The sequence below is a fragment of the Gopherus evgoodei genome, chromosome 9 (genome assembly GCF_007399415.2).
Source record: "Gopherus evgoodei ecotype Sinaloan lineage chromosome 9, rGopEvg1_v1.p, whole genome shotgun sequence".
NCBI lineage: Eukaryota > Metazoa > Chordata > Testudines > Testudinidae > Gopherus > Gopherus evgoodei.
The window spans coordinates 37,829,436-37,849,521 of NC_044330.1; positions in this window are offsets into that span (position 1 = coordinate 37,829,436).

Below are 20,086 nucleotides of genomic sequence, written 5' to 3' on the forward strand. Positions count from 1 at the left end.
TACATTAAGGGCAGTAAACTAGAGGGCCTGAATGAAGCTGAGCTGTCTGTCTTAAGAGAGTGCCCTTCCCTTGTTCACCTCTTAATTCACCACTTAATTCACCACAGATATTGGGAGAAGGAAGATCTTGTCACTGCTTGCCCTGTGATGGTAGATAACTCTTGGAAGAAGCCAGATCTCCTTGCCTACAACCCCCAAAGAAGTTGAGGGGGAAGTCAGTAGGAACCAGATCCTCTTCCCTATCTCTGTCCATGATGCACTGAATTACAGGAGCTGGGTTTAGCTACTCCAGATGCCCAGTTGTATAACTGATCCTAATTTGTTGTTGCATTGGTGAACCTTTCTGGCCAGCAAGCCTCACCTCCATTAGACTCAGTCTAAAGGTAAGGATGGAAATAGGCAGCTTGGGCACAGAGAGGAGCCAGATGAGGCTCATATGTGTTAGCTGCTTAAGTGGAACAATTGAATTCTAAGCCCTTTTAGCACCCACAAATGTAAGTTAGCTCTGCTCTTACTTGTGAGACTTTCCAATTTTTCCAGGATCTGACTAGAACAGGGGTGGCCAACCTGTGGCTCCAGAGCCACATGCGGCTCTTCAGAAGTTAATCTGCAACTCCTTGTATAGGCACTGACTCTGGGACTGGAGCTACAGGCATCGACTTTCCAATGTGCCGGTGGGTGCTCAGTGCTCAACCCCTGATTCTGCCACAGGCCCTGTCCCCATTCCACCCCTTCCCCTCCCCACCCTTCCCCTGAGCCTGCTATGCCCTTGCCCCTACCCATCCGAGCCTCCTGCATGCCACAAAACAGCTGATTGGTTGGTTCAGGGAGGAAGAGGGAGGTGCTGATCAGCGGGGCTGCCGTGGATGGGAGGAGGCACTGGGAGTGGGGTGGGGGGAGAAGCAAATGGGTGAGGAGGGTGACTACTGACATATTACTGTGGCTCTTTGGCAACGTACATTGGTAAATTTTGGCTCCTCGGTCTCAGGTTGGCCACCCCTGGACTAGAAGGTAAAGGGTTGGCCAAAAAATTTCCAGCAAAAGAGCTTTTCAGCTATAAATTGGGTTTTCACATAAACTTTTTTTTCCCAAAATGTCTGCTTACTGCAGAAAACTTAAAAGTTTTTGGTCAAAAAACTAGAAGCTTGAAAACCAAAATATATTTGTTTGGATATGTACCATTATGTCCCATGTCTCTGTTCTCTATGGACTGGGCTCCCTGGCTGGACTGCATCTTCCATGATGAACTGCTTCTTGTTCCCATAAAGGATTGTGAGAGAGGTAGTCCAGCCTGGAAATCTGGCCTATAAAGGAAAATGGAATCATGAGATACCCATTCTAAAATTCCCTTCAGCAATTGCAGCAGCATTTCTGAATTGAAATATTTGCATTTTAGATATTCTTCTTTGAGTGATTGCTCATGTGTATTCCACAGTAGGGGTGTGTGCTCGCCATGTGCCGGAAGTTTTTCCCCTAGCAGTACCTATAGGGAACTGCCCCTAGGAACTCCTGGACTGGCTCCTCTATGGCACGGTATAAGGGGCGCTGCGTACTACTCCCACCTCAGTTCCTTCTTGCCGTCAGTGAAGGTGTTAGAACTGCTCTGTTCCAGCTTGGCTGCAGCTTCCCTCTTGAACTCTTATTCGTTCATAGTTAGTAGTACCTGTAGTTAAAGTAATTTAGGGTTAATTTAGTGCGCCAGGGTTGGGGCATGCCCTTGCCCCAGGCTTTAAGTTGTGTGACACTTGCAGATGACCAATGCCAGTGAGTGATCCACATGCGGACTGCTTACGCTGTTTGAGGGAAACCCATCTCCGCGATCGCTGCAAGATTTGAACCTTCAAGCCTCAGATCAAGAAGGAAAAGGACATTCGGTTCAGAGCCATTCTGATGGAGTCAGCATTGACCCCGACTCTAGTGCGCTGCTCCGGGTCAGTACCGAACACTGTGGCTTTGGTGCGTGGCGACTGTTCGGTGCCTTCCACCAGCCTGCACCGCTTCCCGTCTGGGGGACATTCCAAAAAGACTAAGAAGTCTTCTCCACCGAGACACCAGAGCAAGATCGGGCGAGAGACTAGACCCATGTTGGGCAGTTCTCGATCCCTGTCGGCCTCAGCTTGAGCGGAGAAGCCCGGCCCACTCTGCGCCGACTTCCCCAGACATCCAGGTGCCCTCCACACCAGAGGCTCTGCAAGCAGTCCGGGACGTTATGTCTCTGCCAGTACCAGGGGCACCACCACTGTTGGCTTCTCAGTCCAGAGGCAATTCACCGCTTGGATCTCTGCCATTGCTGCCTGGTCAGTACTGTTCTCAGTCTAGGGAATGTTTCTGCTGCCATTTGCCACTCAGCGACCACCCTGTGCGCAGTCCCCATCAATCCCCACCAGGTTGTCTGGCTGGGTACCGACTGGCAGGGGTTCTAAGCACGGCTCCGCCTCGAGGGACTGTAGACCTCATGAGGAGAGCGTGCCCTGTCGAGACTGGGACAGACTGCTCCAGAGGTCCTCGTCTCGGAGAGGCTACTGTAGCCCATCATGGTATGGGCATCGACGCCATTCCCATTCTTTGTCTTGCTCCAGGACTTTGCAGTCCCAGGCATCAATCACCAGCACCTCACCGTTGCGGATCCGCCTGTCAGAGTCGATAACAGAGCAGCTGATACCAGGGGTACTCCCACTCCTCCATGCCAGGATCATGGTCTCATGGTTGGCGCCACTCCTAACACAACCGCTTCTCCCGGTCCTGGGACAGCAGCAGGTCATAAGCCAACCCAGCCTCCCTTCATAGTCGTCAGTAAATGGGACAGGCTAGTCAGGCTGAACAGCCTGCTCTGTCGGTGCCACAGCAGGTGCAGTGGCCCCATGGCCCCCAACGCAGCTCCCGGTGGTGGCTCATTTGGTGGCCAGAGCCTCAAAGAGACAGTCGGTCTCCTTTTATCAGCCTCCCAGGAAGGAGTCGGTGGAGCATTCATCTCCGGTTCCACACCTGGAGGGTGACCAAGTGATGGGACTGCTGGCACTGGTGGGTATGCAGAGTACCGCACCCCTATCCTCGTCCTCCCCTGATGAAGCGATTACGGCCCCTCCTCCACCTGTTCCACAAAAGGACTCTAGGGTCTACCAGGAACTGTTGAAAAGGGTGGCATCAAGCCTCAACCTTCAAGCAGAGGAGGTGGAGGAACCCTTGGCCTCCCTCTTCAACATCCTCTCAGCCTCAGCATGAGGCAGAATGGCCCTCCCATTCTATGAAGGAGTGGCAAAGATTTCGAACGCCTTATGGCAAACTCAGGCTTCCTTTCCCCCTATTTCTTGGAGGGCAGAAAGGAAGTACTTCGTGCCTATCAAGAGGCATGAATACCTGTATACTCACCCTGCCCCAACTCTTTAGTGGTCGAATCGGTCTTACTCTAAAAAATAAAGACTCAAGCAGGCTGGGCTTATTTGGGAGAAAGGTTTATTCATTCTCAAGTTTCCAGTTAAGGGTGGTGAACCACCAAGCCCTCCTGAAGAGGTAAGAGTTGAGTTTGGGGGAGCTCTTTGCCCAAATTTGAGGGCTCCCTCCAAGAGCATGACAAGAAGGAGTTCAAGGCTCTGATGGAGGAGGGTACAGCAGCTGACAGGGCAGTCCTTCAGGCAGTGTCAGATGCTGCGGATACGGCTGCAAGATCTATGGCCTCCACAGCCTGCATGAGGAGTGGATCATGGCTCCTGTAGTCTGGGCTGTCCATTGAGGTGCAGAACTCCTTGCAGGACCTTCTGTTTGATGGCAAGGCCCTGTTGGCAGAACAGATGGACAAGAAAGTACACGGCCTGAAAGATTCCCGCACAATGCTTAAGACCCTTGGCCTCTATGTCCTGGCTCTAAATATAAGCCCCCTTATAAAAAGTTGCAGGACTACAAGAAACACCCACGGAGGCAGTCCTGGTCTGCCCCCCAACCTAGGCCTTCCAAGGGCAAACAAGTGGGAAAACATCAGTTTTGACAGGAGGCCTGGGGGCAATTTACCAGTTCATAGCAGGAATCTACCCACCATAAAGCTTCCTTTCTCCAACTGGTTGTGTGCTTTTCTCCTTGAGTGATTGCAACTGACCTCGGACTGATGGGTCCTCAACACCATCTCCTGGGGCTACACCCTCCAGTTTACCTCTACCCCACCCTCTGCCCCTATCCCTCCTGAGGGACCCCTCTCACAAGGCCCTGCTGAAGCAGATGGGGTGGCTTCCTGGCCTAGGAGCAGTGGAAGTGGTGCCAACGGAGTTCAGACACAAAGGTTTCTACTCCCGCTATTTCCTTAGGCCAAAGCGGGGCTCAGGTCCATCCTGGACCTGCGAGACCTGAACCAGTAGATGGTAAAGCCCAAGTTTCGTACTGGCTCTGGCATCCATCATCCTCTCCCTGAATCCTGGGGACTGGTACACCACCCTCGATCTGCAGGATCTGTACTTCCACATTCATTTATTCAAGGGGCACAGACATTTCCTCTGTTTCATGGTTGGGCAGGAACGCTACCAATTTACAGTCCTGTTTGGCCTGTCCACTGCTGTCACGTATTCACAAAGTGCATGTCTGTGGTGGCAGCCTACCTCAGATGTCATGGGGTTCAGATCTTCCCCTATCTCGACGACTGACTGGTCAAGGGCAGCTCCAGGTCGCAGGTGCAGGATCATGTGGTGCTCCTGTTCATGTGCGTCACTCTAGGCATGTTAGTAAATGACACTAAGTCTGTGTTAGTCCCGGTGCACTGCATAGAGTTGATTGGGGCAGTCCTGGATGCAACATCAGCCAGGGTCTCCCTTCCACTGGACAGATTCAAGACCCTAAAAAGGGCTCATCAACACAGTGACAAGGTTTCCTGTGACCACAGCCAGAGCATGCCTCCAGCTCCTGGGTCACATATTGGCGTGCGCATATGTGGTTCTCTATGCCAGACTCAGGATAAGGCTCCTACAGCTCAAGGTGGCCTTGGTCTTCTCCCAGGCCAGAGACAGACTGTGCCTGAACCGGTGATCACATCCGTACAATGTTGATCCTCCCTGGGCAACATGCTCCACGGGGTCCTGTTCAGGGGCAGGGCCCCATCAGTGGAGCTGGTGTCCGACGTGCTGGACCTGGAATGAGGAGCCCATGTCAGGAACGTTCAGACCCAAGGTCTGTGGTCCGTGCAGGACCTTGCCCTGCATATAAATGTCAAGGAGCTTAGGGCGGTCTGTCTGGCATGTGTGGCCTTCTGCTCAGCTGGAAAGCAGAATGGTCGGGTTTATCACAGGCAACACTGCCTCAATGTTTTACATCATCAGGCAAGGCACAGGCTGCTCCTCTGCTAGGAAGCCCTCAGGATGTGGGACTTCTGTATACCCCACCATATTTGCCTACAAGCCCACCATGTATCAGGTGCCCAGAACTCATGGGCAGATCATCTGAGCCAAGACATCCCCTCTCAGCACAAGTGGTCACTACACCCAGAGATGGTGCACAGGATTTTTTCAAAGGTGGGGCACTCCCCAGGTGGACCTGTTTGCAACACTGCAGAACCGCCGGTTCTGCTCCGGGGGGTTGGGCACAGGTGCCATCTCCAATGCCTTCCTCTTATCCTGGTCAGGCCAGCTTCTCTGTTTTCCCCCCAATCCCAGTGATTGGCAAGGTCTTGGAGAAGATAAAAACAGACAGGGCCTGGGTCCTCCTGATCGCCCCGGCATGGTCCAGGCAACATTGGCACAGGACTCTCATGAGCCTGGCAGTCACCTTGCCGTGGCCATTACCATCCCACCCAGACCTACTCTCCCAGGACCAGGGCTGCCTCATCCACCCCAACTTAGTGGCACACCACTTCATGGCGTGGCTGCTCAATGGTTAGGCTAGGAGGAAAGGATGTGCTCTGAATGGGTTCAGTGTGTCCTCCTGGAAAGCAGACCGCCTTCCACATGTCAGGTCTACCTGACAGTGGTTTCGATTTTCCTGGTGGGTAGCTGATTTGGGGCGTGTCGCCCATGGCTGCACCAATCCAGCTCATTTTAGACTACCTCTTTCACTTTAGAGCCCAGGGCCTAGCGCCTTCATCTGTCAGGGTGCACTTGGCAGCCATATCAGCCTTCCACCCGCCAGTGCAGGGCCACGTGGTATTCTCCCATGCTGTGACTGGTCAATTTCTCAAGGGATTGGTTCATCTTTTCCTGTATGTTAGGCCCCTAGTCCCGCAGTGGGACCTGGACTTGGTGCTGGCCCGACTGACAGGTCCCCTGTTTGAGCTGCTAGCCACATGCTCGTGGTTGCACCTGTCATGGAAAGTAGCCTTCCTAGTGGCAATCACATCAGCTAGATGGGTCTTGGAACAGGGCACAGACCTCTGAGCCACGTACATGGTGTTCCACAAGGATAAGGTCCAACTCCGACTGCATCCTTCATTCCTCCCTAAGGTGGTCTCCACCTACCACGCAGGTCAGGACATCTTCCTGCCAGTGCTTTGTTCCAAGCCCCATGCGTCCAGTGAAGAGGGCCGCCTGCACATGCTGGATGTGCGATGGGGCACTGGCTTTTTAACTGGAACGTACTAAGCCATTCAGGAAGTCTTTGCAGCTGTTCATCGCCTCAGCAGAACGCATGAGAGGTCGGCCGATCTCCCCTCAGCAGCTCTCCAACTGGATCACCTCGTGTATTTGTACCTGTTATGACCTGGCAGGAGTCCCTCCGCTGCTGATTGTGAGGGCACACTTGACTAGGGCGCAAGCCTGGTCGGATGCCTTTTTAGCCCTGTTCCTAATCAGGACATTTGTAGGGCTGCCACATGGTTTTTGGGTCACATGTTCACCTTGTATTATGCAATCATCTCCCAAACCGGGGAGGATGCTGGGTTCAGCAGGGCTGTACTCCATCCCGAGAGCCTGTGAACTGCTACCCACCTCCAACAGATCTAGCTTGGAGCCACCTATTGTGGAATGCACATGAGCAATCACGTGAAGAAGAAAAGACTGTTACCTGTTCCGTAACTGGTGTTCTTCCAGATGTGTTGCTCATGTCCATTCCACATCCCGCCCTCCTTCCCCTCTCTGAGTTTTTTGGCAAGAAGGAACTGAGGGTTGGGGGAGTGCGCAGATCCCCTTATCATGCGTAGGGGCACCACTCCAGGGGTTGCTGGGGGAGCCGGGTACTGCTAGGGGAAAAACTTCTGGCACCGGTGCATGTGGTGAGCATGCACACTTACTGTGTAATGGGTATGAGCAACACAGCTTACGGAAAAGATAACTGTCTTTTTTGTGAAAAAGACACAATTTGGGGGGTTCAGGGAGGCGGGGTTGTAGGAAGCTGTTTTCCACTCAGCTCTAGTTAAAGCCTTACTAAGAAATCTGACATAGCCAATATTAAGGAATTGGCAATTACAACTTTTTAATTTAGAACATAAGCTTTGTCAAACAGGATTTTGGCAGGAGCTATCGGTGAAAATGAGTGTGTGAATGCTGTACGGTAAGTAGGCTTTGAATTAAGGTGAGACCAAAAAAGCCTTCATGTCTCCAGAAATGAAAAACACCAACTTTACATTGTGTCCTAACAGCCTGCTTCTCCCCTTAAATAACTACTTTACCCTTCCCTTCCAATACTGCTAAATAAATAAATAAAATAAACCAACAGAAAACCCTTCTCTTGGCATGGGATGAAGTATTTGAATCATCGGGCCCACCAGAAGGCTTCCTTTGAAAATCAGAAGATGGGTCAAAACTGGATTTTCAACAAAAACATTTTCATCTTTAGTTGTGGAGTCTGTGACCCCTTTGTTCATAATTTAGTGGCATGTCATTTATTGAATCTGACTGGGAGCAGTGAACACTTTTCCAAGTAAAAGCTGCAGCACAGAGCTAAACAAAGACAGAAATCTACCCAGCCGCCTACAAATTCTAGGATCCGCAGTCAAAATATTTAGTATCTAGGACTTGTTTTGTGAATTCCACAATTCTTGATGCTCCCTATTGTAGAATTGTTTCAGTACTAACACAAGGCTGAAAAGTTGATTGAAATGCCTAACAAAGGTGATAATAAGCAAAATGAGCCTGAACAAGATATTTTCTGATTTTCTCCAAAACCTTAGTCTAAAAGAGGGATAAACAGAGAGTCTGGGAGAAGGGAGAGAAATATGTATCTAAAAAGTTAATGGCAGGATTGGCCACTGCTCCAAGACCCATCCAGCAAACTCAGGGGTGTTTTTGTGATAAACCCCTGACAGCAACAATATTGTTCCCACAAATACAGCCTTTTGAGTTTGGTGGGTTATTTCATATAAAATATCCAAATGGCCACTGATAGAGTGATGTTGTAGCACAGGACTGTGCTTGTGCTTTGTGCTTGTTTTTCTCATAAATTCTTATTGCATCATAGTCTCTACTAGCTGCTTCCCCAGTTCTTTAAGGCTTTTTGCATATTCACCCAAGACCTTCTGGAAATTGGAATTTTGATGCCTTAATTAATGTGTCTCTACTTCCATCTTCAATTTACTTAAAGGAATGTTGTTGAGGTGGCTTGGCCCGAATTACACTTTTTCTCCTACTGCCTCTTATTTGTTCCATAACCCGTATAATTCTCTCTCTACCCCACAAAAGATCCAAAGGATTCTGTGCTCTATTTTCTTTTCTTCGAGGGGAACTACATTGGCTGTAGCCCTGTAGATGTATACAATCCCACAATAACTATCCCTGAGGTGGTAGAAAAATAATTCTGCCTCAGTATTCAAAACAGAGATTGGCAACAGAGTGACCATATGGAAGCTAACTTGTGCTTTTAATTACAATCTACTTCTTATTGGCATCCTTTCAGAAGGAAACTATTTTCCCTAGAGAGGTAGTGTGTTGTAATGGATTGATCACTGGCCTGGGACTCAGGAAATGTGGCTTCTATTCCCAGTGCTGCTGCTGGGTGACCTTGTGCAAAACATTTCACCTCCATTTCCCTAGCTCTAACATGCAGATGATGATGAGAGAGAGAGAGAGTTCCTTTTATAAAGCACTTTCATATATACTGATGAAAAAGTGCTTTATAAGAGTTTGGTATTATTAAAATGTGGTTGGTTCACTGGGAAGGGAATGAATATGGGCAAATAATTTTATCTGCATTTTTGGGGTGAGCCTCTGAAGGACAGAGAGAAGAAAAACAGAGGGAGAGAACTGTTAGTGACTATTTCCTACAAGAAGGGCTACAATCAAGAAACTCTGGCTATGAAAGTGCATCCTGTTTATAAAGCAATTAAAGGTGGTGAGGCTGGGTGGATACATAGGATTTCTCATAGGTAAATGTGTTTACTAGAAATGAACTTTTTTTTTCTGAAAAGAAAATTTCATTCATCTGGTGGATCGTGTAAGGTTTTCATAATTTCAGAGGTTTAAAATATTTTGTCTTTCATGCTTTTCTTAAATCTTATTACATTTTTGAAATGTTCTTGAGGTTTTGCATGCTGCATACACCATCAGCCTGGCTGCCTTAAGCCTAGTTCTATTTTTATTAAGTCTTGGCCATTAATAGAAAAAAAGCAAAATTCTCAGCCATGTAAACCTGATATAGCTCTATTGCAGGGGTAGGCAACCTATGGCACGCATGCCGCCTTCAGCACATGAGCTGATTTTCAGTAGCTCTCACACTGCCTGGGTCCTGGCCACAGGTCCGGGGGGCTCTGCATTTTAATTTAATTTTAAATGAAGCTTCTTAAACATTTTAAAAACCTTTTTTTACTTTACATACAACAATAGTTTAGTTATATATTATAGACTTATGGAAAGAGACCTTCTAAAAATGTTAAAATGTATTACTGGCACGTAAAACCTTAAATTAGAGTGAATAAATGAAGACTCGGCACACCACTTCTGAAAGGTTGCCGACCCCTGCTCTATTGATTTCAATGAAGCTCTGCCGATTTCCATGTGCTGAGGATCTGGGCCAGAGAGTTCAACCATGGCAACCAATTTCAGAAAGTTACTTTCTCTTAAAATGCTATTTGTCACTTGGCAATATAGTATTGTAGTAGTCCAAGGCTGATAAAGGTTAAAAAGAATAAGAAATTCAGATCCCCATCTAGGACTAAAGCTGCAACCTGTACTAAGAAGTGGGTACAGAATAACTTTTTCCATCTTATCACATGTTTAAAAATGGAAAGTGCTTTAGCTGTAAGCTTGTAATCAAAACATGTCTTATAATGCAGGTTCTAAGTTTAGGCCTCTAATTTAAGTATCAGAGGGGTAGCCGTGTTAGTCTGGATCTGTAAAAGCAGCAAAGAGTCCTGTGGCACCTTATAGACTAACAGACGTTTTGGAGCATGAGCTTTCCTGGGTGAATACCCACTTCGTCAGATGCATGTAGTGGAAATTTCCAGGGGCAGGTATATGTATGCAGGCAAGCTAGAGATAATGAGGTAGTTCAATCAGGGAGGATGAGGCCCTGTTCTAGCAGTTGAGGTGTGAAAACCAAGGGAGGAGAAACTGGTTTTGTAATTGGCAAACCATTCACAGTCTTTGTTTAATCCTGAGCTGATGGTGTCAAATTTGCAGATGAACTGAAACTCAGCAGTTTCTCTTTTACAAAACCAGTTTCTCCTCCCTTGGTTTTCACACCTCAGCTGCTAGAACAGGGCCTCATCCTCGCTGATTGAACTACCTTATTATCACTAGCTTGCCTGCATATATATACCTGCCCCTGGAAATTTCCACTACATACATCTGACAAAGTGGGTATTCACCCACGAAAGCTCATGCTCCACAATGTCTGTTAGTCTATAAGGTGCCACAGGACTCTTCGCTACTTTGAAGTATGGCTAATTTATGGTTTGAGGCAGTGGTTGCAGCTTATCTAGTGGTGATTTGCATTATCATAGTGACAGGAATCCCATTACTCCAGGTGCTGTACAAACATAGTCCAAGACAGTCTCTGCTCTGAAGAGCTTACAGTCTAAATAGACATACCTAGGCCGAGACCAGAGGCACAGACAGGTGAGATCAATCAGGTCACATAGCAGATCAGAGACAAACTGGTAGAATCCAGCTGTCAGTCCTAGGGCAATGCGCTATCTACTGGTGACATTACGGAGATGATCAGACCAGACTGCACATGCATGATACCACCACTTCTGGACTACATCCCTGAATTGGTATGTTTGCTGATCAGGCTTCTCTGTGCACTGTGGATATGGGTTTATGGGCTGAGTGAGGTGTTTTTAGCTTCTGGAGTAATAAAAGTACTTCAGCGTTTTGTTCATCCCAAACCCATGTGCCCTTGCTACATTCAGATCCCTCTGGAAATCTCATTGGTGCCATTTAAGCTCCTTAGTGAAAGAGACTGGGAATCCTCCCACATACTTTTTTTCCACCTGCCAGGACTTCAGGACCTTTTAGAACTTTCATTTCCATTCCTATTTCTCAGTGACCCTGAAATGCAGAGTCACCAAATCCAAGTGTTCTAGCTACGAAAAGAATGTTTATGCAATAGGATGAGACATCAGATTTTTTTATGAAGCACTTACCACATTTCGGGGTACATCAAAAGCAAATAATAATGAGCCACATTATTTCCTGTGCCAAGATCCACTTGGTTCTAGAGAAAGGAGGTACCCACTAAGGAGCTGGGTTTGGTACCTTGATTTACAAGCCATATTTGCTTCAGCACTGATAAAATTTGCGCCAGCTGGCTATGACCCCTAATGTACCATGCAGTAGCTGAGGATTGCTGAAATGCTCCTTTGCTCTGTACCTGACATGCTCCACTAGCATTATGCCACCTGATCTCCCCTTGTTCCAGGGAAATTCTTAGCTGGGAAGTTAGTCAGTTTGTGGCATCTGAGAAACACAAAGGTCACCAGAATGAGGGGAAAGACATTGTCATCTTAGCATGCTGACCTGTTTACTTATCTTTATTTAACACAAACATGGTTTTCAACCTCATAATTTATTTCCTTCCCTAATCTCATCTTCCAAAAGATGAGGCCTCCCTCAATGTGTTAATCACTCATGTCAGGCCAGGCTTCATTACAATGTCCCTGTTCCAACCCTGCCTGGCTGTAACTGTCAGGCATGATCCAATTCCTGTCAGACAATCACTTGTAGAGGGCTTTACAGTAACAGAACTGCCTCCAGCCCGATTTCCACTCTTCCCATATATCTGCAATGCTGATGTTTTTGGCCTTTTCCTTTCAGTTATTAACTTGACAATTAATAGTCTACACATTTTGTCATCTTTGGTCCCCATCGCCCGCGTCCTGGCCCCTGGGAGAGCACACGTTGAAATGCAGCAGCGGCATTTTGGTGGGAACGCCTCTCGATGATGACGCTTGTCGCCAAGGGACATTGAGAGGTGTCACTCCCAAATTTCGGCGGGGACGCCTCTCGATAACATTGCTTGTCGACGGCAAGTGACGTTATCGAGAGGTGTCGCTGCCGAAATGCCACCGCGGGTGCTCCACCGACACAGTGGTCCTTTGGCTGGCGCCCGCCAGCCAAAAAGGTTGGGGACCACTGTCCTGGGGACTGAGCTCTGTTAAAACAGAACTTAATTATTGGCTTAACTTTAAACATGCTTAAGGGCTCTGCTGGATCAGGATCATAGTGCTTAGTTCCTTATAGACTTACTGTAATTCCTAGCTCAGCAGCATCTTTCATAGCAAAGTGTCTACTCATGTCTAGCATACATAAGGAGCTAGGGAAGTTGAAGAATTTCTTCTGTTTTCAGTGACATTTCATTTTTTTTCTTTTTAAAAAGAAACTTTTATTTTTAAATCATCCTACAAGAACCAGGTTCAATGAGCCAATAATGGTGAATTTCCTGGCTTTTGATGGCTTTGTCACATGTGGTAGTATTTAAACATCCATTTCTGTATTTAATATTATCTTTTATTAACACCTCTTCAAGGAGATAATATAATTTGCCATCTGTAAAGTGTATTGAGATATACCCTTTGGTACTTATAATAAACAAGGCATGATTATAGCACCCTCTTGTGGCCAAAGTATGAACTTGCCTTTGTATTTACTACTGCAAAGAAAGCCTTTAGTTACACTTAAATGGTTGCATCCTATGAAACCCTAACCACACATTAAAGCTGCTCTGCACTAACAATGAGTGCAGAAGGGAAAAGATCTAAGAAAATTCAACTGCAGCGATTTCTAGATTTCTCCTTGAGATTAGTACCATAAGGAATGAGACAGCACAAGGTCAAAAACGATCGTGACAGTTTTCCAAATCTTTGTTTTATTTTTTGCCAAAATCCCATTTTTGTTAGCATTGAAATGGCTATAATGGATCAGACTAGTGGTGCAGCTAGTCTAGTATCCTGTCTCTGACAGAGTGGACAGTACCAGGCCAGTTGTCTCAGAGGAAGAAGCTCTGCAGCAGGCAGTTCTGGGGTAACCTGTCTCCAGGAAAAGTTTCCTCCTAACCCCCAATAGCTGTTAGCTGACTTTTACCCTGAAGGGTGATATCACTTTCAAAGTCCTTATCTGTTGTTGTCTAGGAGCCATAGGATCAGTGCTACGCCCCTAGCTTTGGAGAATAGTCTCTAGGAGGAATCTCTTCAGGGAGCCAGTGAGGCCTCACTGCCTCCTTAAACTGAACCTTGGGGGCTCCAGCACTCCTGTTTCACAATGAGAGCTCTGTTCAGCAAGGCCAACTGAGAGAAACTCTTGGTAGAGACTTGTACGCTCTTTGGGGATTAATGCACCTCACCAAGCATTTGGCAAGACTCAAACAGTGTTGTCAAAACAGTAGTGCTTATTAGTCATTTGGAGTGCAGGATAGAAAATCCTTAGGTTGGCATAGAGAAAGGAAGGTTGGAGCATAGCCCAAGTTCTTTCTAGTCTGCCCAGAGCCCAGCCAAGCTCTGTCTCTGTTTGTCTGGCCTCCTTCCTCAGATCCCAGGTGAGAGCCCAGCCTCCTTCCAGTAGCCAGCTCTTATCCTCCAACCTCACACCTCTCCAGCTGGGGGATATTGCTCAGCTTCTTTTCTGAGAAGTGGGGAAATCCATACCCCTCTGCATCATTGGTCGCTCTCCTAGGCTAGTTTGACACTGCCCTGTGCCAACCTGGGTGAATGGATTTTGTGCAATTACCATGTCAAAATAGACCAATGTGTTACTGTCATTCTTTGCCTGGTGTGTGTCATGGTTTTAGTGAAATATCTACAATGGGGGTGGGGGGGGAAGAGATAAGTGCTGTCTGTCCTTTTATATTAAATACGCACTGCCTGGAAATGTGCATGTTAAAGTTTGAGATTTCCAAAATAGTGATAACAGACAGCTGGAGTAGGGAAAGAATCAGATTAGTGTAGAAGGAAAAAAGATTGTCACTGGGCAAGAGGAGAGAGACAATTCACTGAACAAAGGGAGATAACAGATAAAAGGTTCAATTATTACCACAAAGCAAAGATGATCATGGTGCAATCACTATTCTCATAGTAAAGTTCTTGCGTTGCAAAATGCCCAGCAAGCCAGACTGCCTAAAATGCCAGCACCGGTGCTTTGGTTTCTCCCGGAAGACTGGCCAGTGTGTTGCTCACAGTTATAAGTTACCTTTTAGCTCCTTCTAAGCAAGCACTTTTATTCTTAGCATAAAAGCATTAAAGAGAAATAGTATGTGTGTATATGTGAATGAACTTGTATATTAGGGCTGTTGATAATTGCAGTTAACTAATGCAGTTAACTCAAATTGTGATTAATTGCACTGTTAATAGAATACCAACTGAAATTTATTAAATATTTTGGATTCTTTTCTACATTTTCAAATATCAATTTTGATTACAACACAGAATACAAAGTGTACAGTACTCACTTTATATTGTATTAGATTACAAATATTTGCACTGTAAAAATGATAAAACAAATAGTATTTTTCAATTAAACTCTTACAAGTACTGTTGTGCAATCTCTTTACATTTGTAAGTTGCACTTTCATGATAGGATTTTTTTTTTTACATAACTACATTCAAAAACAAAACAATGTAAAACTTTAGAGCCTACAAATCCTCTCAATCCTACTTCTTGTTCAGCCAATTTCTAAGAGAAAAGTTTTTTTACTTTATGGAAGATAATGCTGTCCACTGCTTAACTACAATGCCACCTGAAAGTGAGAACAGGTGTACATATGGCACTGTTGTAGCCGACATTCCAAAATATTTACATGCCAGATGCACTAAATATTCATATGCCTCTTCATGCTTCGGCCACTGCTTCCATGCTGATGATGCTCATTTTAAAAAAACTGTTAATTACATTTGTGACTGAACTCCTTGAGGGAGAATTGTATGTCTCCGGCTCTGTTTTATCTGCATTCTACCATATATTGCATGTTATAGTAGTCTCGGATGATGACCCAACACATGTTGTTCTTTTTAAGAACACTTTCACTGCAAATCTGACGAAATGCAAAGAAGATACCAAAGTGAAATTTCTGAAGATAGCTACAGCACTCAAACCAAGATTTAAGAATCTGAAGTGCCTTCTAAAATCTGAGAGGATGAGGTGTGGAGCATGCTTTCAGGAGTCTTAAAAGAGCAACACTCTGATGCGGAAACTACAGAAACCAAATCACCAAAAAGGAAAATCAACCTTCTGCTGGTGGCATCTGACTGACTCAGATGATGAAAATGAACATGCGTTGGTATGCACTGCTTTGGATCATTATTAATCAGAAACTGTCATCAGCATGGATGTATGTATTCTGGAATGGTGGTTGAAGCAGCAAGGGACATAGGAATCTTTAAGGCATCTGGCATGAGAATATCTTGCGATGGGACAAGCTACTACTGTGCCATGCAAACGCCTGTTCTCACTTCCAGGTGACACTGTAAACAAGAAGCAGGCATCATTATCTTCTGCAAATGTAAACAAACTTGTTAGAGTAAATAGCTGAACAAGAAGTAGGACTGATTGGACTATAGGCTCTAAAGTTTACATTGTTTTATTTTAGAATGCAGGGTTTCTTTGTACATAATTCTACACTTGCATCTGATGAAGTGGGTATTCACCCATGAAAGCTCATGCTCCAAAACGTCTGTTAGTCTATAAGGTGCCAGAGGATTCTTTGCTAATTCTGCACTTGTAAGTTCAACTTTCCTGCTAAAGAAAGAATGAATCTAAATGAAGATAAAGGGATTGCTCTACAGTACTTGTATTAGGTGAATTGAAAAATATTTCTCTTGTTTTTTTACAGTACAAATATTTGTAATAATATAAAATGAGCACTGTACACTTTGATTTCAATTACAGCACAAGAGACAATATATTTGAAAATGTAGAAAACATCCACAATATTTAAATAAATGGTATTCTATTATTGTTTAACAGCGCAATTCATCATGCAATTTGTTGTTTAATTGCATGACAGCCCTTATATAAGTTCATTCACTTATGCCAGAAAATTTACCAGAGGTCACCCCCAGCTCCAACCTCGAGCTTTGGTAGACTTTTAGTCCTTCAAAATGCACAGCTGTTTTTTCCCCTTGGTTACAAGTTCATATTCATCTTAGAACCAGAACTGAGACTGGGAAAATCAGCTATTTCATTATGCAGCTTGATCCTTTGATCTTGGTTCAATCAGTAACACAAACTGGATTCAGTCCATGCTCCACTGGGATTAAAGGCCAACAATTTGTCCAAAAAACCATTATGACCTTTTAAGAAGCTCTTGGGAAAGTTCAGAACCATATCAGAAATTGGCTATGGCTGTTGTTCTTTTACAAATGCATTTATGTGCAGTCATCACTCCTGTAGCACACTAAGCTAAGCTATTATTTCTGGAATTTGGTTAATTAATTAGCTTCCAGAACAGATATTTAGTTGCTAAAGTATTGAAAACCGTTTCCTGTAAAGTGCAGCAGAGAAAGGGCTCTGCACACTTGAGGAGCATACAGGGCTTTTATGACTGAATTAAGATTCTAGTTAGGTGAATAGCTCAACTCACCTCCCCAAAGACAATTTCATCAATGTTTGTAAAGCACTCAAGTAATATGATTACAGTACCATAGAAAAGTCCCTGGGGACATGAATAATTCTGAATTCAGGATGGCATCTATTAAATAATGCATAGGGTCACACCTTGAATCTTAATCCTTCCTGTGCTGCCAGAAATGACCAAAGGCAGGAACTTTGTTGTGTTCTCTAACTTAACTTTTTTATAACAACAGGTTCTTGGCCTATCCCTCAATCCCAATGTAAAGACCCCAGTACATTGTCTTTCATCTGGTCCTTGTCCTTTGCCTTGTCTGGCTTGGGTGACTCTACCAGGAGTTAGGGCTCCTACTAGCATAGTGCTCAGGATCACTGGACTACACAGGCCTCTCAACCACATCAAGCTGCAGCCCCAGGAAAGGACACATTGAATGAGGAATACAACAGAAATATTGAATAGCTGCTCGTTCAATGATCACCATCCATCCTGTGCTCCAAATGAGGCAGGGGTCATGGGGAAAAAATAGTATGTAGATTGCATCTTAATGCACATGCTCCTTCGGGCAAAATTAAAGTTCTGGTATTAATTCTGGCATTCCCTAAAGGTCCAGCTTTGCAGCCTTAACATTCTTTTAATGTAGACTTTTAAAATTGAATTAATTGTTATTTAGACTAAATTGTCTTCAGAGGATGCAGTATCTGCGTAACTGTTGGCAGACCTGAGCTGCTGCTTTTTGCTGTCTTTGCCTGTAAATAATCTCTGGTGAATGAAAATTTGCCAGCTGTGAAGCAGACAGCTGCTTCCAGATTTGTCTTTTGTAATGTAACTGAAGTTCAGAGATTTTTTACTTTGTGCTTACCTCTGCTCTTGCACGAAATTGACAATGTTAAGTCTCCAGTGTCCCTTCCGCCTGAGGACCCACCCCTTCCTTCCTCCTGCTGGAGCCCAGAGCCCACTCATTGTGATAGATAGCCGACCCCAGCTCCAGAAGGGAGGGTGGGCGGTGTGACCACAGCACCCTCACCCCCCAGTCCCAGAGTGCCAAAAGGGAGGAGGGAATGGTGTGGTTGCAGCCCCTGGAGGGGGGTGGGGGACGGAGGGAGGACGGGTTGATACCAGACACCTCTGTGTTCTTGGGGAACCGGGGTGCAGTATCCAGCCTGACTCATGAAAGACACCCTGCCCCGCCCCAGCCTCCGCTTAAACCAAAACCCATCTGAGCAAAAAAACTTTCACCATGCATGGTCATAAAAGAAGCCATGAAAGAGTTAAGGGTATTAGGTCTCAGGAAGACTGAGTCAGGAAATATGAATTTGACATCTAATACTGCTATTCACTCTTTGTTGAGTTTGGCCAAAAATTTAGGGTTAGATTTTCAAATCCTTTTAGCTCACTGTGTTGGGTGCTGGCCATAAGTGTCAAAGTGGGAGCTGCTGGGAGATAAGCACTTTTGAAACTGTGGCCCTAATTACAGATGCTGAAAACAACTTGAAAATCTGGCCCCAGAGCCTCAGCTTCCTCACTGAAAATAAAGGGAATCAACAATGCTTATTCATCTTTGTAAAATGCTGTAGGCGCTATGGATGAAAAGACCTATAAATAAATAGTACAGTATTTTTACACTACCTTTGGAAATCTATTAGTTTCACTCTGCTATTTCAGGGGATTGCATATTGCACTCCCTCTGCATCAAACTTTGCAGCCCCCAGGGAAGACAGGTTGTGGTTTGATCAAATGGAACCTGGATCCAAAGTAAAACTTGACTGACAAAATTCTGAAAACTGTACTCAATGCTGGCAATTATTGACCACTCTGCCACTGTCAATCTGAAACTAAGTTGGCTGTACAGTTTTGTTGTCCCATCCAAGAATAATCCTCCCTCTTCTCTGTTGACTTCTTTCTCCTCATCTTCTGCTTATCCTTTCCCCTAGTTACCTGTGGTGGAAGATTGAAAAGCCTTACTGCCTGTAGTTTCTGGAAGCTATATGCAGAAATTGGTTTCAAATACTGTTTTTGTTTGTTCAAACTCAGGAAACTGGCATATGACATCCCAACTGGATTGTGGTGAATGCATGCACACGACTGTGCTCTCCTGAATGGAATGAAAACTGCTCAGCTGTGACTCTGGTTACAGGCTCTGTTCTGCCAACAAGTATGATAATTGTCCTTCAGAGGCCTTTTATTTTGGAACACAAAGGTCTGAGTTCTATTCCCACTGCCATTGTGGTGTTCCAAATAGCCACGGCACGTAGCGTGGTGACAACCATGAAGCGCTAGCGAACACGGAATTGTTATAACAGATCTGCTTGAATTGCATATTGTCAGTTGAGGCTCACTAATTCAAGGAATGTCTTTCCTGCAGCCTGACTAAACAACACCCATCTCTCGGTTCCTCCTCTATTCAGTTCAAAGTTACTTTTGAAATTGTGGCAGCTATAACTCTGGTGCTGTAGGAAGTCCTGACGTTCTGCAGGCTGTCCAAGGGCCTGTGAAATCCCTCAAAAGTCTGAGGTGAGGCTGGCCTCCTTGGGTACAGCTACACATGACTGACTCTGGCTTGCGGGGCTCAGGCTCTGGGGCTGAAAAATCACTGTATAGATGTTTTGGCTGGGGCCTGAGCTCTGGGACCAGGCAAAGTTGGATTTTTAGACCTGTAACCTAGTTGAGGGGTTAAAAATCAGGCCTCACAGTCCAAGCCCTGTAAGCCTAAGTCAGCTGACCCAGGTCAGCTGCAGCTGTTCTTCTGTGGGTCTTTTATCCCTGTGTAGATATGCCCTGTCTCCTACTTAAAAGTCCAGAGAGGGACAATGACTGACCTTCTTTCCTCCCATCCTCTTACACAATTGGAAAGTTGGGCTGGATTCAAAACGTCCTTTCTGCTCCTTTTGTGGTGTTTGGAAAGAGGCTGGTTTACAGAGCACGACAATGAAGAACACACTGATCTTTACTGTTCCTAAAAGTGGACGAAACTAGCATTTAGGTGATCAGTGCACTTAGACCAGGTCTGCTCCAATTTTTTTTCTGGTGTAGAATATCATTTAGTGGTATGATTTAAATAAAAAAAACCATTTCTATATCTGCAAAAGCCCTAGCATAGATGCAGTTATACTGATCGGAAAGTGCACTACCTGATATCGCTTATGTCACTCACTGACTTAGCATAACCTTTACCAGAACCCCCTGC